We start from the raw sequence: 22,225 nt of genomic DNA, 5'->3' as shown, positions 1-22,225 counted from the left end.
GTAAAGACTCCATCTCCCACAGCATTCTCCTGGAGAAATTGGCTGCTCCTGGCAGTGATGGCTGCACTGTTCTTGGCTAAAAGTCTGTCTGACATCCAGTGGAGTGGTGGTGACTGGAGTTACACCCAGCTGGGGCTGTCACCAGGTGCTCCCCAGGGCCCAGCACTGGCCCAGCCCTGTTTAACATCTTTACTGATGATCTGGACCAGGGCATCGAGGGCACTCTCAGCAAGTTCATGGACAACATCAAAGTGGGCAGGAGTGTGGATCTGCTGGAGGGCAGGAAGGCTCTGCAGGGGGATCTGGACAGGCTGGATCCAAGGGCTGAGGCAGCTCTGTGAGGCTCAGATGGTTCCCATGAGAATTAGGTACAGTGGGGGGAAGAAAGGACACCTTATTCATACAGCTTTGGTTATTGTTCTTTTTGGCTTCTTCATTGATAAATCCAAAGTTTGCTGGATTATATTCATCAAATATCAGACTGGGTGGAAGGGGAGAGCTTGAGAAAAATGGTAGTTTCAGAATAAGCAGCAATATTATATATCTTACTTATTTACATTTCTTTATTTGAATTTAGTTACCATTCTGAGCAAACGGAACTGCCTCAGTGCATGTGCTAGAGCTTGAATTGAAACTCTTTCATGGTTGAAATCTGAATTTATTTTCAGCCCAGTTGTGTTAACCATCTCCAGGATGATTTTAGACTGCAAGTTGCTAAATTGTGTAAAGGTCTGTGTGTGACTCTCCAATAGGAGTAGAAAAAAAGTGAATTTTTTTCTAGGGACTTGGTGTGTGCAGAAGTATTTTCAGCAGCAAAACTGATACTACATTGTACCAGAGCAGGATGAGTTTTGTACTTGTGTAGAAATTCTACTCTGGTCTTTTGTGACTGTGTTTTCCTTTAAAATGTAAAATAGAATCTGATCTGTTTGACCATACATGGTTGTTCTCTTGTTTGGTTGAACAGAACTGGCATAACATAAGTGTGGAATTTTAATTCTAAACTCACTATAACTTAGCTTTGATTTGAGCAACCTCTTACTCTGTATTACACTTTTATGTCTTTGGGAAAGGAATGATCACAAAAATACAGTGTCTCTAAACCCACTGGAATGTCCAGTATTTATGTGGAAATTTTAATGAATGTTTCAAGAAAAACCCTACCTCTAAGGTGAGTATTCAATATACTTTAGGAAGTTATGTGTTGCAGTAGACTATAGTGGCATGACTGGTGTTACTAAGTGCATCTGTTTTGCTCACAAACAGATATAAATACAAATTATTTTTGTTGTTGACATTAATATTTATGTTTCAGGGTCTGCATATGTAATAGGAATTCTGCTGGAAAATGAAGTCTGTTCCAGGCTGCTTATTATACATATGAAGCTTTGTACCCGTTGTTTTATTCCAGTTATTTTAAAAATAGAAATCAAACAGATTTCTTTTTTCCCTAATATGCATATTGGATCTGATACAAGGACTTTTAGACTGCAGACAACTGAAGAACATACGACACCTTTTATTTCATTATTTTAACTTGAAAACTTAAGTTCCTTACTTCTTTACAAAAGCAATCCCTCGAGGATGTATAGGCAGTGCTGTGAGGTGAACATTTATTCCAAATGTTTCTAAAGTGTTCTAAGAAAGCCATCAGCTCTTGTTGAGCAGTTTGTGCATGTTTTTCTTTTCTTTTCTTTCTGTCAAACCAAAAAATCTTCTAGTTATCTCAGCAGGAGAGTGCTATCTACAAGGGCTACAGGAAAATAATATGCATTTTCTTGAGTTTATTCAATCTACAGTAACTCGAAATATTGGCACATTACAGCAGAAATGTAACATAGGAGGTGTTTATGAATCTGGTATAGATAAGGATTTTACCTTTCCTTTAAATCACCAAAAGAGGTAGATGGTTTTTTTTCATGTATAGGTATGTACACAACATTTTTTGGTTTGTTTTGTTTTTGTCCAGATTTCCAATCTATACCCAGGGCACCCAAATTCTCCAACTGCATAAACCAATGCTTGACTTTCCCTGAATGTCTCTCTTGACTTCAGTGACCCAGGTTCAAATCCATGGAGGCTAATGGACTTGGATGATGTCTTTGTGTGATGGTTTTGGCTTGCCAATTTCAGATTTAGGATTTAGGTGAGATAGGATTTAGGTGAGATAGGATTATGAGAAAGGTTTTTGTGCCTCTGGAGCTGCTGGCAGGATGTTTCCATGCTGCTGAAAGTTCAAACACACTTGGCTGTGTCTGCTGCTGTCCAACGTGCTGCAAACGCTTGACTCAGCAGCCAGCAGGGCTGTGCTCTGCAGCTGCCAGCATTGATCCATCCTTGCCCTGTTCGGCTGCCTGAGGTATCATTTTGCTTGTCTCAGTTGCATCAAATCATGTTGCCTGCACATTGCTGCTGAGATTTTGGATGTGGGAGATCCTGGAACAGACCTGGCATTTCTGTGCCTCGGAAATAATGGAGGAGGGAATGGCAGCCACCAGCTGGAACAGCCAGGAGCAGCAGCCAGAGCTCTGTGCCATGTTTTGGTTAGCTGGGAGTAGGTGAAGGAAGAAAACTCTGCAGCTGCTAGGATAAGTCTGACAGCTCCTTCTTCCTGCTTCATCCTTTCTGGCTACAGATGTCGAATTTGTCATGGAAGTTGCAGTTTGGGAGAGATTCACTGGTTATGGCTGCAGTCTCTGGGTGGACGTGGAGAAACTCAAACCCCAGCACTAGGCAGCTCTGGTGTCAGCTGGGCACCCAGCAACTGCAGTTTAACTGTGTGAGGGAAAGAAAGGAACTGAAAGAAAGTCTGTAAGAATGAATAGTTATCAATGCAAGGCTGGAAAAAGGTTTATCCAAGCACATGCTGGCTGATAGTGCTTGTTTGTTACCACAGGTCCAGCTCTAATGGAGGCAGTAGTTCAACATTTCCTGTTCAGCCTATTTGGCCAGTAGATTGAGTCATTTTGATACCTTTGTTTATGTGGTATTGCAAAAAGCATGTAGGCAGCAAGAGTGTGTAGAAAACTCATGCCCTCCATATCCTGGAAATACTGATAAAGTTGTAACCTTGCCCAAATACATCAGAATCCTCAAATTTCAATTCATCTGCCACAGAGTTTTGATCATATGCAGAAGTTAGCATGCACTTCTTAGTGGCAGTAACCATGTTGTGTGAAAAGGGATTGTCAAAATACATATTATGTACCAGGACATGAGCTGTTCTGGCAGAACAAATCCTGTTAGCATCATATGAATATATCCTTAGTGTAGCCCATGTTAATGCTTTTTTAGGTCTGGCAGAAAGGGCTGCATGCTTCAAAAGCACCATCATGTAGCATCATAAGACTGCCACAAACAGCATTTCATTAGTAAGGAAGTGGCAAACATGTCTTGCTTGAATTTCATGTCAGGATGAAACATTACAGGTAAAACTGACAGATTAATAAATTCCTAGTAGGGAGGTTTATGAAGGAAAATTCTAAGCAAGTGTGTCTGTTCAGGAAGAGCACTTCTATTCACAAGTTTTTCTGTTCTTTTTTTCTGCATAGAAAATTGGCTTCAATTAAGAATTGTTTCTTGATCCTTACAAATGCAAAAATACCTCCTGTGTCTGCCCTTAGGTTGCTTGCAGAATGAAAAAGAAGGAAATCCCCACAGCTAATAAATGACACAGAGCTATTAGACGTCACACTTATTTTTATGTCTGTTTACACATCTGTCAAGGAGTTGCTTAAACACACTTTTTAGTGAAATGATGTTATTTTAAAGACCTGTCTGAGTGAGTTTGAAGTCTGGTAGACCTTGGGTATCTGTCACCCAGAGCAGCTAACACAAGTAGGTTGTTACACTTGGAATGTCATGGTTGAAGGATTCCAGAGCATCTGTGGGGCATTCCCATATTTCTCTCCATGTAACATTCCAGGTTTTCTAGAGAAATCTTGGAATTTCTTTTTTTTTCTTTCCTCTTCTATGTATTTCTCATATGCTGAAAACCTACTGAGGATAATTAGCAAATAATCCTCTGAAAAGTTATCTAATTAATGGGAAATTGGAGTCATGCAGCTTGGCTCTAGAGTTGAAAGGAACCTGTGTGTCTGTGTGTAAAACGGCCCTGTGTTCTTTCCTTAAAGGATTTCAGGCATGTAAAGTGATAGGTTGGGAAGGCTCTAAATCTTTTCAGATTTAACCTATAATCTACTAAAATAATAAAGTGTTTGAGTAATCTTAGCCAATTTATAAACATACAAGCATTTGGGTAATCTTAGCCAATTTAAAGGAGATATTGGACAGGGGGAAATTGCCAATTTCTGTGTGGTAGTTTACAGAATCAGGACTTCCACTTGATATTTATTGATGACATTCCTCAGGATCCTTTCTTTAATGCTTATTAGGACTAAATGACTTTTTTTTGCCATCATATTTAAGAGCAGCAAATCTTGTGCCACTTCATGTGCCAAAAATTGCTATGCTTATAAGCTTGATATTTTCTATTAAAATTAACTTAATCAGAAGAAAAGATAATATTATGTTTCAAGATTGTATTAGTTTGCTCAATAAAAGTCTTTATTTCAGTGTGTTCATACAGATTAAGAGTCCCGGGAGAGCAAACTGAAATCTCCAGCTCCAGCCCCGCGTGTGTTTCCTTTTGTGACTCGCACGTTTGGGGTGGGTGCTGGTTTTCAAATGCAAATAAGAGAATCCTCATTAGAGGGAACCTGGGCGTGTCAGTTCGGGTTTAGAACAGCCCCTTGGCCTTTTGCCCTCAATCCAAACCGTGGCCCAGGCAGAGGCACCCACGCTGCTCAAGCTGGAGCTGATGCAGAGGCGCATCCTCGCTGTTCCAGAAGGAGCAAGTGTTGACTGAACACATTTGCTGAGCGTCCCTTGAGCCCTGCAGCTCTGTTCAGAGCACTTGCCTCTGCTCTGGAGGGAGCTGATTAACTCCATTTAAATGCTACAGCAGCCACCAAAAGTGGGCCTGAAAGAAAAATGAGAAGATGAAATATCTGTCTATCTGCCTAGCTATAAATAAAATGCAGGGAATGATTAAAGATGAGTCTGACCTTATTTAATGCATTCCCTTATAGGTCTTTACAACATTGCTATTTGCCAACAAAAATACCTTGCTCCCCAGTGTCATCTGATTCTGCAATATATGTACAGAAGTAATAAAAAGTATAAATATGTGTTATCAGACCTCAGTAGATGCTCCATACTCCCTGCATGGAAAGGAGGGGACAGGATAGAAAGCTCACACAAGAGGCTGGTTTCTGTAGGGAGTGGTTTTACATTATAAGACTATGTGAATGTCTTCATGGGTCTTTGCAGTGAAAAAATGATTTTTTTAAAGGGCTGACTGTTCTTGTTTCTCTTTGTTTGCATATCTGTTCTTAAATTATTTTAATCAATCAGAAAACTAGAACAATTTAATTTTTTTCTAGGTTTTTCTCAAATACTTTTATGAATGCAGAATTAAAAATAATAGAATCACTGTTACAGGTTTACAAGTACATGCTTTGAAACTCACCTAGAGACAGATGCAAGTATTATTATCCTAAAAAAACAGTTCAATGTTTATGATTAATATCCAAAAGGAATTTAAAAAAAGATCCAAACCTGTTACTTGGAAATCTCCACAAAATTGTCACTTTAAAATATTGAGAAATTTGAAAAAAATTGACACACCTTAAAAAATATTTGACACACCTTAAGTTTCTTAGTTGTAAATAAGTTATTGTGAAAGTCTTGCTTTCTGATATACCTGAATCTTTAAGGACTGAAAATCAGTTGAAACTGCTTGTCTGTGCTCAAGATAGAGAACTCCTTACTATACTACTTCTCATAAAAATATTAACATTTTTTTCTGGTTTGCGCTGCTGAAATTCTTCAATGTTCAGTGAATAACAGTATGACTGATCTGTGTGATATTTCTTCCTCTAATAAAACTAAGAGGAATCCTACCCCCATTCCACAAACAATAGCTGCATGAGATATATTCAAGATTTATGTTCATTTATACAATATTTAAAGTGAGAGCTCTTCCCAGCACGGGAAGATGTCAGTGTTGTCATGGCAACAGATGAAGATGTGGCAGGGTGGATGAAGCAGGTCTCAGCCCTGCCCAAGCCGGAGCCAAACCCCACCTGTGGCTTTGAGCTCTCACCTCAGGAGCTGAACTGTGCTGCTGTGGCTGTGGGAGGTGGGAAAAGGAGTAGCTGCCCTTAGGGGCCGAGCTTGAAGAGGTTTTGTCAGCCTCCACATCATTGCCCTTGTTTTCCCCCATTTTCTGCTGGTGACACAGGGCTGAGCAGGGATCTGCTGGTGATGGGTGCTGACAAGTGTGGCTGTTCCTGTCTTTGGTGGTTTAGGCCAGCTCTGCTTCTTCCATTCTGCATTTCCACAAATGTCACAAATGCCATTTCTGTCAGCTCCGTTTGGTTTACCTTCCCTCCTCCCAGTGCATGTGTGATTGTGCCTACACACGCATGGAAAGCACATGGAGGCATTTGTTTAGCACCTTTCCTGAGCTGCACTGTGCTTTTCTTCAGTTGGGAGATGTAAACAAGTGGCTAGTTTGCATTTGATTCCATGTGAATTCTGCTTTGTGCTTCCTTACAGCTTCTCAAATCCTTAGTTACACCTAGGAGCTGAAGGAGTGGTTTGGCCAGTTGTTTTTACTGTTTTTCAGTATTTGAGCAGCTTTAGGGATGGCCCTTGTTCTGCAGTAGTTCCAAAAGAAGCCAAAGGCAAAATAAGAATAGATATTTGTGTAATTTTCATGTTCTGATAATGGAGCTATGTGTCACAAGAATCACACCGCACTAAAATCTATTACAGGGAGGACCTGCATCTTTAAACTAACATCAAGGTATATCATTAATTGACCAAGCTCTAGGAAATGACCTCATCTCTGCAGGACTTGCTGTGCAGACACTCCTCTGTCTTTTAACTTTTATAATAATCTGTACAAACCTGTGTAATGACATTATACAGGGTTTCCTTTGATGCTGTTTCTAGATATTTTTATTCACACAATATTTCATTCTGGTTGTAAAATAAAAGGCGAGTTACAAATTGTTCTGCAAGTTACATTAGGGTTTCTTTAAGGAAGAAAGGATATTTTCATTATCCTTGTTGTGATAAACTTTTACATGGATTCTTAATAGTTCTTTTGAAGTTCAAGGATGAATCAGTACCTTACTGATGTGCTCCATTTTAACAGTTGTTTTGGCTATGGATCAGAACTTTCTCACAGAGTTAATTTTATAAGGAATTGAAAATGGAACCAAATTCTTGGTATGGAACTGTACAAATTTAAAGTGGTGCTGAGAGGAAACAGATGCTGTACATCCATTTCAGGTCAGCTGCCAGAGATTTAAAAAAAATTTAACACCAGCAGATATTTTTACTTTTCTGAGAGTTTTTCTGAACATCACAGAGTGTTAAAGGCCCAGCCCCTGACTATTGTCAGATCCAAAACTGCAAATAATCAAAGTGACTGTAATTAACCTTTTTTTAAGGTGTAAGAATCTAAATCTGGTGATTGCTGGATGCCATTCAGACTGGATGCAAATTCTGTCTAAATCTGCCAAACTAATTGTATCACTAAATCATAAAGACTGTTTATTTTAGATAGGTGGAACCTGAATTATATAGGGAGACTAGATTGGCACAAACAGCCAATTTGGATGAATGTTAAATATCTAATCTTACTGAGTATTTATAAAATTGTTTCCCTTTGTTTGTGCATATATTCTTCTAGCTGTCTCAATGAACTTTTCTTTCTGAGACTGCTCTCCATGGTACCTGTCATGAAATTAATCTGGCCTGTGTTCAGTACTGCAGTTCCCAAATGCCAACACCTGTTTTTACAATTTCTTTCACTGTAGAATAGAAGAATTCATTGATTCCATTTGTGTCAGTATAAAGCTGCAGACTTTTAATCCTGAATTTGTTAAAGAGCATCAAAGATATGGATCAAATAATCACTGTTTCTTCTTGTTCCATGACATGAAAAAATAACAGAAACAATTGAGAGAGTAATTTGTATTAATGTATAGCATGAACAAAGAGGATTCACAATTTTATTTAAAGTTCTTGCCTTCATATTTACTTAATAACTCCTGATAAGCACCTTTGAGTCCTTTATTGTATTTGCTTTTGAGTAAATGCTTCATTTGCAGCAAAAGCAATAACTGGTCAAAAGCCATTACCCAGTTCTTAAGGAAGTGGCTTATTTTGGACCCTACTTCATCAGTATCACACCCCAACAAGTCATTATCTATTGAGACTCTGATATTGAAAATATTCCCAATTAAATTAGTGTTAATGAAAGTGTTCTGCAAATGCATATGAGTCAGTGATTATCGGATCTCTGCTCAGATAACCACTGAGGTCCCAGCTGTGGGCTGCTGCTGTGCCACTGTGAGATGAGATCTGAGCCACCCCAGCACAGGGGAGCCAGCCTTGGACAGTGTGGGTGCCAGCCAGAGCCTGGGGAGGAGGTATTTGAGCTACTAATGGGCAAGATTAATTTAAAAATGATTATAATTGTACAAGAACAGGTGAATACTTCCTTCCCTTCTAGGTGGAAGTTAGAAGAATATTCAAAGCCATGCCAGTGAGTGAGTTTGCTCATAATTCCCACTGTAAGTTCTGTAACCTGTTGATTTTGTTAAATCAAAGCCCAACTCTAACAGTGAAATCAGTGTTGGCTTTAACACAGCTGGCCAGGTAGGGATCTGTCATTTTGTTCCTGTTATGACAAAAGCAGATTCCAAAGAAGTCTTTTATACAAAAGAGGGATGCTTTTGCTGTGCATTCCTGGGAAGATCATGCATATGAAGGAAAAAAAGTAAATAAATGGAATCTTTAGAGTATGATTAATCTTTTGATCCTTTCCTCCTCTGAATTTTCCTTGTTGTGGCTGGGATGCATCAAACCACAATCAGGACTTTGATTGCATCAGTTAGGAATGTTGAAAATGAACTGTCATTCCAAGAGCTCATTTGTGTAGCAGTTTTGGATGCCATAGCTGGGGGAGGTGTGCCCCAAGATCCCTCCTGGACAGTCTGTGCAGTCTTGTGGCTGATAACTCAAAATACAGGGCAGTGCCACATGCCACAGGATGGGCTTCTTGTGTACCTAGTGACTGATCCTGAACCATGGCCCTTCACTTCTTGCCATGTATTTATCAAAAATGCACAGGAGGCCAGAAATAAATTATTATTTTATTTGAAATGATAAGGCTATAGGTATATGCATATTATAAAGATTGCTTTCTGTGTCATAAGAGCTCCTTTCCTGTACCAGGATAAATTCTTGCTCCAGAAGAACTTTCAGAATTGTTCTTAAGCCCTTTCAAGACTTTATGTGAGAACTGTGACTAATCTCATGGCTTCCATCTGGAGCAGCTGTGTCATTCCTACTTCCTACCCCAGAGGAGTCTCAGCTCTAGCTCTGAATTAATTTTTTTTTCTCTCTGGAGATTCCTTTCAATTGCCTTTTCTTTATTTTATTTTTTGACAGAATGAAGTAGGGTATGGCAGCATATTTTTTAAGAGATAGTATGCAGAAGGAAGAAATCAGGATGCTCAAGAAGCTGTTAAAAATTCTCATTTGAAGAAAGGATATTGTCTTTCAGCATTTCAAACCTATATTTGAAAAATAGTGTTTTCACCTGTAAGTATTATTTTATCCAGCAATATCATTGATCAAGCTATCTCAATTTCCATGGAAATTTTTATACTTTACTACACTCTATTCAAAATGGGAAATTTTAAATTTCAGGTGAGTGTTACAAACACAGACGATAAGATAAGACAATAAGATAATCAAGTAGTATAAATAAACAAACATATGTGAGGAACTTGGTGTAAATTCACAGAGTCTGAGACTCTGGACTCGTAGCTGCTATGTGTGCAATCAAGTTACCATGAAATACACAGTGAGGTGAATTCAGAGTACTCTGGAACTCACTGTAATTCTCTTTGCATGGGTGACAAAAGGTAACTTGCTCTTTCTACCTTCCAAAAGTGAGCTCAGCTTCAAGGGTCAGGATTGGTGACTGCAATTCCAGACCACTGGATTTTTTGTAGATGCCAGTCCAGCACTCTGGTGTTAGTAATTCTAGGTTTCTTGCTTTTTTGAACCAGCAGGTATTCTTAACGTGATTTAGAAGTGAGAAAAACCCCAACCCAAACCCATCATTACTGATACATGGATCAGTATGTATCAGAATGATACTGGCTGATCTCTAAAAGGAGAGCAAATGAAGATCTAAGAATGATACAAGTGTGTGTGTGTTCATCTCTGTGTGTTTGGGGTTTTTTGCTTTCAATAATCTGAAAAACTTTTTTAAAAAATATAGTGTTGTCAAATTTTTTTTAAAAAATTTTGCTGTCTGATGATCACAGAGGACATTTTAGCTCATTTAAAGTTACATCCATTTTCAGAAGGCCAACTGCAGAAATCTTGAAACTGGATTTTCAGAGACTGTGCTTATCATTTCAGAAAAATTAAGTCAGGATATTTTGGATGATTTCATGGATCGTTGGTGCTTTCCACTGAAAAGTCATTAGGAAGTGAAGTGCATATCAACCCTGCTGTAAACATTCCCTATATACTGATACATAACATTTTCATCTTACTTTTGAAGGCTCCATAACAGGAAAGGAAAGCAAAAAGATCAACAGCAGAAATTCTTTGTATGTTAAAAAATACGTATATGCTGCTTGACATAACAGGTTTTATCCTGGGAATATATTTGTAAGGCTTTTCAAGAGCCTGCTCCTTGGAGTTGTGCATGGAACAGAAAGTATAATGGATGTAGTTTGAGTTTTATTGACATGATTACAGGTTGTAAATAGTGATGTACAACCTTGTAATATCCCCCTGTCTTATCATCACATTTTTTATGATATTATCTGGACTGTTTTCTGTCCAAATAAATTAAGCTCATTTCATCAGAGTGGTTTGCAAGTCTTCTGTTACTTTGATCAGAATTAGCAGAAGATGTGTCAAGCCAATTACTCTGAAACTGGGCAGATGCAGAGCAGTGTGGTATGTCAATCACTTAGTGGGTTTTCTTTCAGTTTTACAACTCTGGCTCTGGCAGGGAAGCTCTTCCCAGTCTTTGAATTGCTGGATATGATTTCCTATTGCTGCCTGTTGTCAAGACCATGCAATTGGAAGAAAACTGTAAGAGTCATAAAATGTTGCAAGACGCTTTATTTAGAATTTCTGCATTTAAAAGCTACTAACAGGACCTGTTTAATCAAACACAGAACAAAGGAAATTTGCTAGTAAGGCTCGTATTTAATTTTAATTTTTGCTTAATGACTTGGAGCTCCCAGCTGACATGATACCTTGGGTTTGCTCTTGGGCTGCACACCAAGGCTGAGCTATTTTATGTGTGCTGTGTGTCTGTGGCATCCTGGCTGTCAGAGCATCCCCATGCTACAGCACTGAAGCAGGATTGATGACAGGGCTCTTTATTGCAGCCCTCAGCAATAGATTGTTGAGATTAACACATTGTCTGAGCAAGAGATTTGTCTGAAGGGCCTGCAATTCCTCCCTGCAGTTGCATTCAAGAGAGAACCAGCAGACAGTTGCTTCTCTCCCCAGAAGGTTTGTTTCTAGTTCAGCTTAGAAAGATAAAAGATTGCACAGAGGATTTATTTTTTCTATTTGTCTTTTTTGACTTTTGATCTATTTAGAAGAATTGTTTCTGTTCAGAACTTGACTGTTTAATTAAATTTGTGCAAGAAGGGGGAACTTTCATTTCTTGGTGGTTTTTATTAAAGGAGCATTAGTAATCCACTTCAGACTTGAAGATTTCCTGGCATGCCAGCAGCTGTACAAGAAGTAGAGCCAGGGCCTGCTATCTTTTAGTTGGTGAGCTGAAAGCAATCCATTTTACTTGAATTACTTGGACTATTTCTCTGCTTTGTGCAAATAACATAATTTTCCCTATCAGAGGTGGAAATGTTAATGTAATGTTACTTTGATCATGACCCATGATAAAAGATATACAAATAGGTGATAAAATCTGACATTTGGTCTAACTGAATGAAAAAGGCAACATTTTCAGTCATCTCTTTATTTCAAGTTACCTAACCATAGAAATGAGTTCTTAGTGTAACAATCTAAGTGATAAACTGCCACAGATCATCTGACAATACAGGAAATGTAAATAAATATTGATAGGACAGTACTGAGATTAAATTATGAATAAACTTGCTGATTCAGAGTGACCATTGTTGTTTTGGCATTTTGTAGCTTTATTAGCAAAATGGACCAGTTAAATTTATGATAATTGTGATAGTTTTCCCAATTTTTCCTCTGTTCCAAAATACCTGTTACTTTATTCCAATATAATCCTTTCAGGTGTGAATTTTGGTGCTTTGTCAAATGTGCCTCATAAAGAAATTCTTGAACATACTGACCAGTAAAGGGAGAGCAAGTGACTTTGCATTTTAAAAACTTCAGATGCTTAGTGTGGGAACACCTCTGTGAGAGTTTTACTAGTTTATGATGTTAAATGGCAGGAATTGAACTCCCACTTGTTAAAACTGAAGATTAAATAGAAGGATTTAACAGGCTATGGAACATTTGTGAAGAAGTATGTAGAGGTTTCCTTAGCATGATGTGCTGTGTGTTTAAATTCTGAGAACAGGTCCTCAGGCTCCTGCTACTAGAATGGGCTGGAGAAGTCTGGTCAGATGTCCTTTCCCACAGCCAGTTGAGGTATCTAAATTTTTTCATGTCAAAAACAACTTTAAACTGGAATTCTGTTCAGACCTGTATGTAAAACCAGGGTTTGAAGTTTCTGCAGTAGGTCACTGAGCTGCCTGGGATGGTGCATTCCGAATCTCCCTTTATAGAAGGAAAATCTCTAAGATTGTGCTGTATTCTGGCAGCCTGCTTAATTGTACTTGGCAGCTTGTTTTGGCTCTGGAGCTGCTCACCAGCCTCCTAATTAAATAGGGGTGCCCTGATATGTGTCTTGTCTCTGAAATCGATAGGGATGATGAAAAGGGCTGTGAAGGCAACTAATTATCTTTCAACAACCAATGCTTTTCAGTTTGGATCTTTCCTGGTTTTCATATTTCTAAGTTCATTAAAATGCTCAGAGAACAAACATTTTGTATGAGATGAAAAGTCATGAATGTGAATTTCTTCTGGCCTTGTGCTCACAGACTTTGTTCCATTCTTGGCACGTTCAGGAGAGCCATGCATAGAGAAATAAATATAAATATATTTATATATAATATAAATCTCCAGCTTTGGTTTGGGTCAGGTGTGCATGGGCTCCAAGGGGAGCAGCCTTAGGTCTCTAAATCCCAAATGTAGATGTGAAGAGAATTTATTCTATTTCTGCTTATCTTCCTCAAGAAGAGCATTGCAAGACTACCACCTGTGAGTTAAGGGAGAAACCCAGACAAGAATATCAAGGAAAATGCCAAGCAAATATCTTCTTTTACCTTCATAAAAAAATGGAACACAGATAGGTGGTTATATTAGAAATGGTTTTTTAAAAAAGTTTCAGGCTGCCTCTGTGTTCTCAGATACCCGAGTTTGAATGTAATTTTTAATATCTCTTTCTTATAATTTTTTGGGGTGTATTCATTATTTGGTGTCCAGCTGACAGTTTTGTATGGACTCACTTTTCTCTGTTCCAAATTCAGAACTTTTCAGAGGGAGCTAAAATGAGGGATGCTTAAAATAGTCACCTCTGCATTCATGGCTCCCACTGCATTTGTGTTCTAGAGGTTTCAGCAGGACAAAACCGAGCTTTGAAACCTATCAGTGGGGGTGCACAAGTAATTATATTCAGTAATTATAATTACATTATACTAATGCAAGTTGAGGGACAATGCAAAATCATTTTAAAAATGAATATTTTTTCCAGCACTTGATACACTTCTGAAGATGTGCTGTATTTCTCTATAGAAGGAAACCTGCTTTGATTTTCTGAAGTCTGTTCAAATACTTTTAGTGTAAAAATAGTCTCTCACAACTGTTGAGCTGTGGGAATGCCATAAAGCTCCTCCAGATTGTTGCTAATTGGGGTAATTTTCCATGGGTAAAGTTTGCAGATCTAAAAGTGAAGGCTTTGACAATGTGAAATATAAAAGGCAGGTCATAGCAGGACACAGTTTATTAGAATAGATAAGATATTGATGGTGCCTGCTGTCACTCTTTGCAGAATGATTCCACCCTTTTGTAGGGTAAAATGATTTTCCTTGTGTGCAGCCCCCTGGACTGTGGAAGTACTTGTACCCTGTTTTAGGGATAAGAATCCTAGGGAAGGAAATGTGGAAGGGTTGGCAGCAGGGTGTGTGGGACTGTGCCAGCCACCTGCATCTACCTGAGAGTGCAATTCCTGCCAGTTACACTCTGTCTCCAGAGCCCCGTCCTTCTGGATTATTAAATTATTCTGGATCCCTGATCTTCAAATATCTCCTGTGCTCCCTTATCCAGGTCTGTTTCCTTTCCTCTGAAATAGGAAGACTTTTTATTTTTATTTTTATTTTTATTTTTTAATTTTTATTTTTATTTTTTAATTTTTATTTTTATTTTTAATTTTTATGTAAATGTAAATGTAATTGTAATTGTAAATATAGTTACATCTCTGTAATGAACTCAAACCCCATAACTTCATCCACCCACACAATGAAAGGAAAAGCAAAAATCCATAAAATAAAATAGATTCCAATTTGTTTGGAAAACTTTTCATGGTAAATGCAAGCTGTTGCAATGCATTTCTTCATATGATGAGCTGCTTAAAATTTTATTGAAATTCTAGGGAAATAAAAGAACTTTGATCAAAAAATTTGTATATTCACCTGGAATTTCAGTGGAAATTTTCCCATCTGACAAATTTTATTTATTCATAAGTTGAAAATTCATCTGTGTTGTGTCAAGGATTGTAGCTACTAAAAAAGAGTTCTTACAGTTAATGTGGAAAAGTAAGAATTTAGCCAGTGCCTTTGTGGGCTGGTTTTAAATGCTTACCATGGCTAAAATGTGTTTATTTTCTCTAAATTTAGAGGCTGCTGGGAAGAGTCATACTGGAGGAAATGTAAACCACAGATAGGGTCTTTTTTCTTATTTAAGAAGTGTATTTAAGCTACAGGATAGTTGCAATACTTCTAGAAATATAGATATATTCTAGAATGTGATACAAGATGAAGCCAACTAAATCCTCTCTTGATCTACACCCTCCATGTTGCACTTCTCTCAGCCAATTATATGGAGCACAGGATAGATTGCAGTGTGATTCCAGGTATTAAAACTGGGTTGTGTCTGTCTGTCTGTCTGTCTGCTGCTCTGAGGATGCCTAAATGTTTTTATTTTTTTAACAGCAGCACTGATTTGTTTTAATGCTCTCGATTTCTAAAATACCCCAACTTGCTCACAGTCAAGTTTGAAATAGTAGCATGAAAATAGAAAGCAAAAATAAATAAAAAATATCATTATCTGGAACTTTGGCACTTGGACATTTCTGATAATTTTTTTCTAGTCTAAATCTGGCAGACTTCAAATTGATCATCTTTTCAAAATGAAACCAGTAGGCTTCTTTACAGGAATGGAGACCAATAACCCTGTCAGGGGCAGGGGATGCAGTTCTCACTGGGTATGCATGTTTGGGTGTGCTGTGCTTCTAAATAAAGGTTATTAACAATATTTTTTTCTTACAGACACCAATACACAGCCAGTAGCACAGCCAATGATATTCATACATTTATTGTTGGCTGTGCTGCAGTTAGCCTGAATCCTTGCATATAAATTCTATGTTAATACATCTGAGCTTTTGTACAATATCTGTCTTTTATTATCTTTTTGAAAGGATCTCTTCATCTTTCTAATGTGACCACAGGACAGGAACTCACCAGAACCTAAGAATAATGGCAGTGTTTCATCTCTTTGATTAACAATTCAAAACATTCAATGACTGGTAAAAATGTTTAATCAGTGTCTTAGCTGTTACAGGTTTGAGGATATATTTATAAAAAATGAGTTGGTTGAGTTCCTGTGAAGATTCCAGAAACCCTTTAGGTCAGATAAGGGTCTTCACCTCAGTGTCCTGGCTTATTCTGTTAATTTTGTTTTAAATCAACTGGTCAGACTCCCCAAACAAGTTGGTTTTTTGGTTTTCTTTTTTTCCTCTTGTGCTGAGTAGAACCTCAATGCCTCTCTTGCCTCCAGTCAGTAAAACAAAAATTGGGAGAAATTTTGTGTTTGGAGAGTCTCCCAGGTCATTAAATCTAGATAACCCTTGTCTGGAAACAGCAAGTAACAAATCTTGGCCAGAGGGCTTTACAGCTGTTGAGTGTTTCTGATATCACGCAACATTTGTGGTAATTTGTGGATTTTTAGCCAAGGTACCACTCCTTCCTTGTCCCACTTCAAGGTCCAAGATCTTTTGGTTTTGGAAGCTCACTCCAGGCTTGAAATTACAAAGCTTGTGGATTGTAGGCATAAGCTGCAAAAACCTCCCTGGTAAATGTTCAGTTACAAGCATTTGCAGCATTCTAGGCCATTTCAGTTGTTATATTTGGAGCTGGGGCATCAATAATACATAATTTCATTAAAAGACAATGTGCTTTAATGTCATTGCAGTGAGTTATTTTGGGCATTTCAAGTGACCCCATTTGAAATACAACAGATGAAAGTATGCACCTGTATGTTCAGTTGCAGAGAGTTTGCACCACATATCTAGCTGGTTTTTTATAGACCTAAAAGTTTCATTATTTCTATTCTGAAATGCCAACATATGCATTTAGTATCCTGATAAAGCTCAACTGGAGCTGCAACATATGGCCCTCCTTTAGCTCCGGCCCCCTGGAAAGCCAAAACTAAACAAAAAGACCAAGTTCTCCTTTGCTCTGATTTATTTGTGTTCCCTTTTTTTTGAGATGATCTTGTTTGGAAACAGAAGGTTGGCACCTGAGAGAGGAAGCACGGGCGTGTGTGAAGCAGTGGGATGCCAGACAGGAGGGATCCTGCTCTCTCCTGTGCTTTGCAGAGCACTTGCACTTGCAGGAATATTGCTGGAATATTGCTCCTGAGCAGCTCTGGAAATTGCTGCTAACTCTGCCTGATCAGAGTTGCCTGATTTCTGCCTTTACAAACAGCTTTCCCTAAAGAAATTTCCCTAAAGAAATGGTTCCTGGTGTTCATCTCCAGCAATGCTGGCAAAGAGTGCCACAGAAAATGGACAGCCCTGGTGTAGCTGCTGACCATTTATTAGTGCTCTGCTCACTGAAGGGTGGCAGGGAAAGCTTGCTGGGGGCAGGAGATATTTCAGCAGCTGTTAAAAGATATCCTAGACATTATTTTTTTTCTTCTTCTGAAATCAGGGACAGATTTGCTGTCAGTGTCTGTGTGTCTCTGCCATTCAGGGGCTCTATACCAGGATTCTTTATATCACTGCTGTGCTCAGTTTGCTGTGTATTGCAGCTGGGTCACTGTGCTCTCCAATGTTTCCATCATTTGGAAAGTTATCCCTTGTTTTCTGTAGCAGGATTATTTCACAGTTCTGGATTGGGAATTCCTGTGAGTTTGCCCAGTCTGGCCCATTTGTGGGACATACCAAGGGAGGCCTGGCTGCTCTTTTGGTGGCAAAAGGAGAGGTAAATATAAATCAGACAGAAGTGAATCTGCAGCCTAAGTGAGGTTTAGGAGTGTTTTGCCATTCTTGGTTCTCTGTTGCTATTGCTGAGCACCATGGTGTAATAGATAATCACTTTCAAATGGAAACAAAAGACATGTAAGCAAAGGGAATTAGGGGAGAACAGGCATTTCTTTCCAAGAACCACAAAAACAGGTGTTAAAAACTTCTATAATTGAAATATTGAAAAATGAACCACTTAATATAGAAAATACCGACATCAGCAATAATAATGACAATAATAATAATAATAATAATAATAATAATAATAATAATAATTTTAAAATCTGCTAACGTGAACAAACTGGAAAGAACTATTTTGATTAAACTTAAGAGAAAATCTTTGAACAAAGTCCTGAAACTTTCTTCTATAATAATAATAAAAATATAAGGATTAAATAATAATAATAGTAAATGAGGAATACATTCAACTTATATATGCTGTTGTATCTCACTGCAGAAAATGAAGTTATGGAAGTTTGCAACTGCTAAAGATTTGACTATTGCCAAACAAACAAGCCAAATAATTAACTGCATAATAGACAAGGAAATAAAATTATTCCTGGAAGGTTTTACTACTACCAATTGCAAAATTTGTTACCTTGATGAATCTGCCAAGATTTTTTTCAGGATACCTTGAAGATTTTTGTGGTTTCTTGGCCTGAGAGTGATGCCCCAGGCGTGGCAGAGCTGGAGAGTTGATGTCTGGCTCCAGAGCCTTGTTCACTCAGTCCCAGAGCTGAACTTCCCCAAGGACTGAAATCTCCCAGGACTCTCCTGCAGCTCATTCTGCACAGAGTTGCTGTGACACCTTCCAGGCAGGTGGAAAATGAACCCTCCTGGGGACCTCTTTACAGTTGGTGGTGAATTTTAATGAGCTGAAGATCCAGGTTTGATGTGCATGAAGTTCAGGCTTCACTTGGTAGGTACATCACAGTGTGGTGGTACTGAGCAGCAATGAGGGCCTTTAAATGATGCAATATAAACTGAGAAAATGAGCCAAGGATTTTGTTTAGATAATGTTTTTACACTTTTGCCAATTACTTTGGGATAGAAAAATGGATCTAGAAGGATGACACTGGTGGATAGCTCTGGATCTACCATGAAGATAAGGTATCTGGCAGACTTCTGTCTGAGATACTGAATGTGTGGCAGCCATTTGTAGATGCTGATTGCAGAAATTTAATGCAAGTGCATAAAAATCCTTACATTTTGCTCTACTAGAATTTTGGGGAAGGGAGAAGGCACCTGAGACACCTGTTGATTTGGGTCAGTAGCATTTTTAACAATTATTAATACTATCAGACATGTCTGTTCTTTGCCTTCAGTTGTTGTGAGGGATTTTCAGAGAATAACTGCTTATTTGGTTTTCTCTGTTTGGAATGAATTTATTTTGAAATATTTGTTGTAACATTAGTTTTAGATGTTTTACCACCACTAGGCAATGAAAACAGACTGCATTTCAGTCTCGCTTCTGATTCAGCAGAACTTCCAGTTCCTCTTGCTCGTGACTGTACAACCTGCAAGATCTGCATTGTAATATATAGAGACAAAACCCCACCATTTTCAGCAGTGTTCAGATTGCCTGACTGATTTCTGCCCGAGTGCAGGTCATGTGCTTTTGAAGCCTTGGTATTTTATGTGCTGACATCCAAGCTTGTCTTTCAGAAAGCCCAATTTCAAAGCAAACACGATGGAGTGATTGTCCCATCTAGAGGAGCTGCTTAAAAATAACTTTTCCCTTTCTGAGTAGGTAAGAGGAGATTTTTATGACAGGTGGAGGAGCAGTTTTTATCCATCTCTCATTTGTAGTCAGACTCATCCCCAAAATTTTTGTTTGAAAGATCTGGAGTCAGAGTTAATTTTCTATCCTATTTCTTGTCTCCTAGCTTTGTACAAAAAGGTGCCAGGGAGCTCTCCCAGCACAGGGGAGGAAATGAGAGTCCCAGGCTAACAGCAGGGTCCTCACCCTAGAACAAATCTGAGCTGGATTGAACCTGCCAAAGGCTGGTGGCAGACTAGATGTCTGGAAAGTTAAATTGGAACTATTCTGTGGAGTTAAGGCCTTAGTTACATGATTTATTTCTGAGGCAGATGAAATGAATAAAACCCTCATTTTGTTGAGGGTAGAATGTGTGGGAAATAGGCTATTTTTTAATTATTATTGTTTGGAATCACTTTGAAAGGGGCAAAGGAATTCCAGCAAAACCTGACCTATAGGCCAGCAGACTCCACCAATTGATATTGCTGGGCAGGTGGAGACAGAGGCAGATTTGTTGCTTACTGTGCTGGCTCTATTTTTAGCTTCTGACTGCTTGCAAGTTCTGTTTACAAATGTCAGGAAAATGCATTAGGATTATCTGCTGTATTGTAGAGGTAATAAAGCCCTGTCCAATTTAGCCAATAAAACAGCTAAAAGCAGGCTCCCCCTGTCATGGCACTGCATGGCCTCACAGTGGCTTTATGCTGCCTGCCCTGTTCTTTCCTCATTTCTTGTTCCCCACCATTGTTTTGGCTCAGTGTGGAGATTTGGAATCTCTGGGGGGGTTTTATTCCCATCTGGAAGAAAAACCCCCCATTCCTCTCCAGTCCTTGCCATGACTTTCCATAGCTGAAAATGCACTTTGGGAAGGGGGAAGGTGAGGGATCAGCAGAAGCTCCGTGGCCCATCCCCGCAGTGCCCTCCTGAAGCCCAGCAGTGACTCTGGAGGCAAAAGAACCACAATTATTCCTCTGCCCAGGGCTCTCAAATGCTTGGCTGCTAAGAAATACCTCCCCAAGGGTGTCCAGCTCCAGTGTCTGCAGTGGGAACCAGTTGTTTTTAGTGGCTGTGGTTGGACTGGGGCAGCCTGTGCTGGCTGATACCCTGTAATCCAATATTAGAGCTGCTTTCACTGCCACAGAGCCTGGAATCATGGACAAACATCCTGTTTAAGCTGGGATGGCTTACTGGGGGGCTTTATGACTGTACTTGTCAGCTAGAAGTATTAATGTGCTTAAGTCAGGGCTGAAGGTGCTTTAACATTGTTATTTGACCCTGAAAGATAAAGAAATGTGTTGTTTATTCCATTAGAAAACCAGTATAAAATATAAACCCAAATAAATAATATAGAAATACATCTTTCCAGTGCTTAAAAGCTCTTTATTACCTTTATTACGGCCTTCTACCACTAAAAGTTAGTGTTGTAGGATGCCACTCCTAGTCATATTCACTAATTAGCAAAAAGGTTTGAGCAGAGTTGTGACACTGTTAGTTAATACTTGTTTTTCACTGCTGTTTTAGATAGCTCAGGACAAACAGATTGTGTGTTACTGCTGTGATAGAATACATAAAATAAAAATAGTTCTCATGCAGAATTCCCTGTGCTTTAAATATACCAAATATGTCCCTTCAAGCATCCTTAAGGTGTGGAACAGCTATCTGTATGCAGCTCATCACCAGAGAAATTACATATTCATTTTTAAAGGAACCATACAATTAGTTAGTTTCAAGTCTGGATCTGAGTTGGGAAAGAAACTGGCAACTGAGTAAAAATGGAGGAGTTGATTCCACTAGAGGGGTAAGCTAGAAATAGGAGTAAAAGTGTTGCTTTGAACAGCATCATATGGAAGCAGCAATGACAGGAACATTGCAAGTTTCTATGTACCTGTGAATCCCCTTCATTTTTTTGCAATGTCTGCTGATTTTGAAACTATATGCCTCTGAGGAGGCAGACAATGAAAATTCGATAGGCAATATGTTATTATGCAGTGAAGTGTTGAAATTTGCAGATCACTGGCAAGTCTGACCAAGAAATACAGCTTCTTTTTTTACCTAGGGAATGAAGTGTGGGAGATCATGGTTTAAAAATGAGAGGGAGAGGTAAATCTACACTGTTTCAATTCTCTTCAGCTTTGAGAAAATTGGAGTCTGGAGAGGAACCTTGATGACTTTTCTTTGTGTTTGGGCCAAATGTAATGATAAAGTCCAAATATTTGTGACATCTGGCTTGCTCATGACCACACCTAGGTCTTAGATCCATAGCAAAAAGGTTTTTTTTCCCAAGAATTTAATTTCTGTTTACCCAGGTAAGTGCCACAGAACTGCAGCTTGCTGTTACTGAAAAGAACAGTCAAATCATAGTGTCTCTTCTGCCAAGCTGCTCTAATGAACACTGAGAACCAGATATTGTGTTTGTCAGCCTGAGATTGACAGAAGTCATTGATGAGTCTGTTTTTTGGTTTATTTGGTATTTGTTCTACAAGAATATGTTCTCATTAAGTTAGCTGGTATCTGTTCATATAAGAGTAGACAAATCAATCCTTCTAGGCTTTATTTCAAGCCCTCTAAATACAGGAGCTGGAGCTCTGTGAGTTTGTCCAGGGAGCAGAGGTTCAGGTGGCCCTTCACAAAACATAGCAAAAAGGATGGAGTGCCCAGTGCCTGAGAGCTTGCCTGGGGTTGCTGTGACCCTGAGAGCTGCATTTGGTGCAGTCCCATCTCCAGGAGGCTCCTCTCCCACTGCTGGAGAGGAGGAGTTGTCCCACTGCTTCTTCCCTGCTATT

At 38.8% G+C, this 22,225-nt stretch overlaps 1 protein-coding gene across 1 annotated transcript in view; it reads left to right on the top strand.

Moving 5' to 3' along the window:
• The window catches only part of TMEM163 (transmembrane protein 163), an 88,214-nt gene that overhangs the window by 29,613 nt on the left and 36,376 nt on the right, over positions 1-22,225 (top strand). The gene's annotated exons all lie outside the window — the stretch shown is intronic.

The sequence above is a fragment of the Agelaius tricolor genome, unplaced genomic scaffold, assembly GCF_023055355.1.
Source record: "Agelaius tricolor isolate 1412-34295 unplaced genomic scaffold, bAgeTri1.0.p SCAF_10, whole genome shotgun sequence".
In the NCBI taxonomy this organism is placed as follows: domain Eukaryota; kingdom Metazoa; phylum Chordata; class Aves; order Passeriformes; family Icteridae; genus Agelaius; species Agelaius tricolor.
The sequence above is the reverse complement of the archived record's forward strand: the minus strand, read 5'-3'. Positions and strand labels throughout refer to the sequence as shown.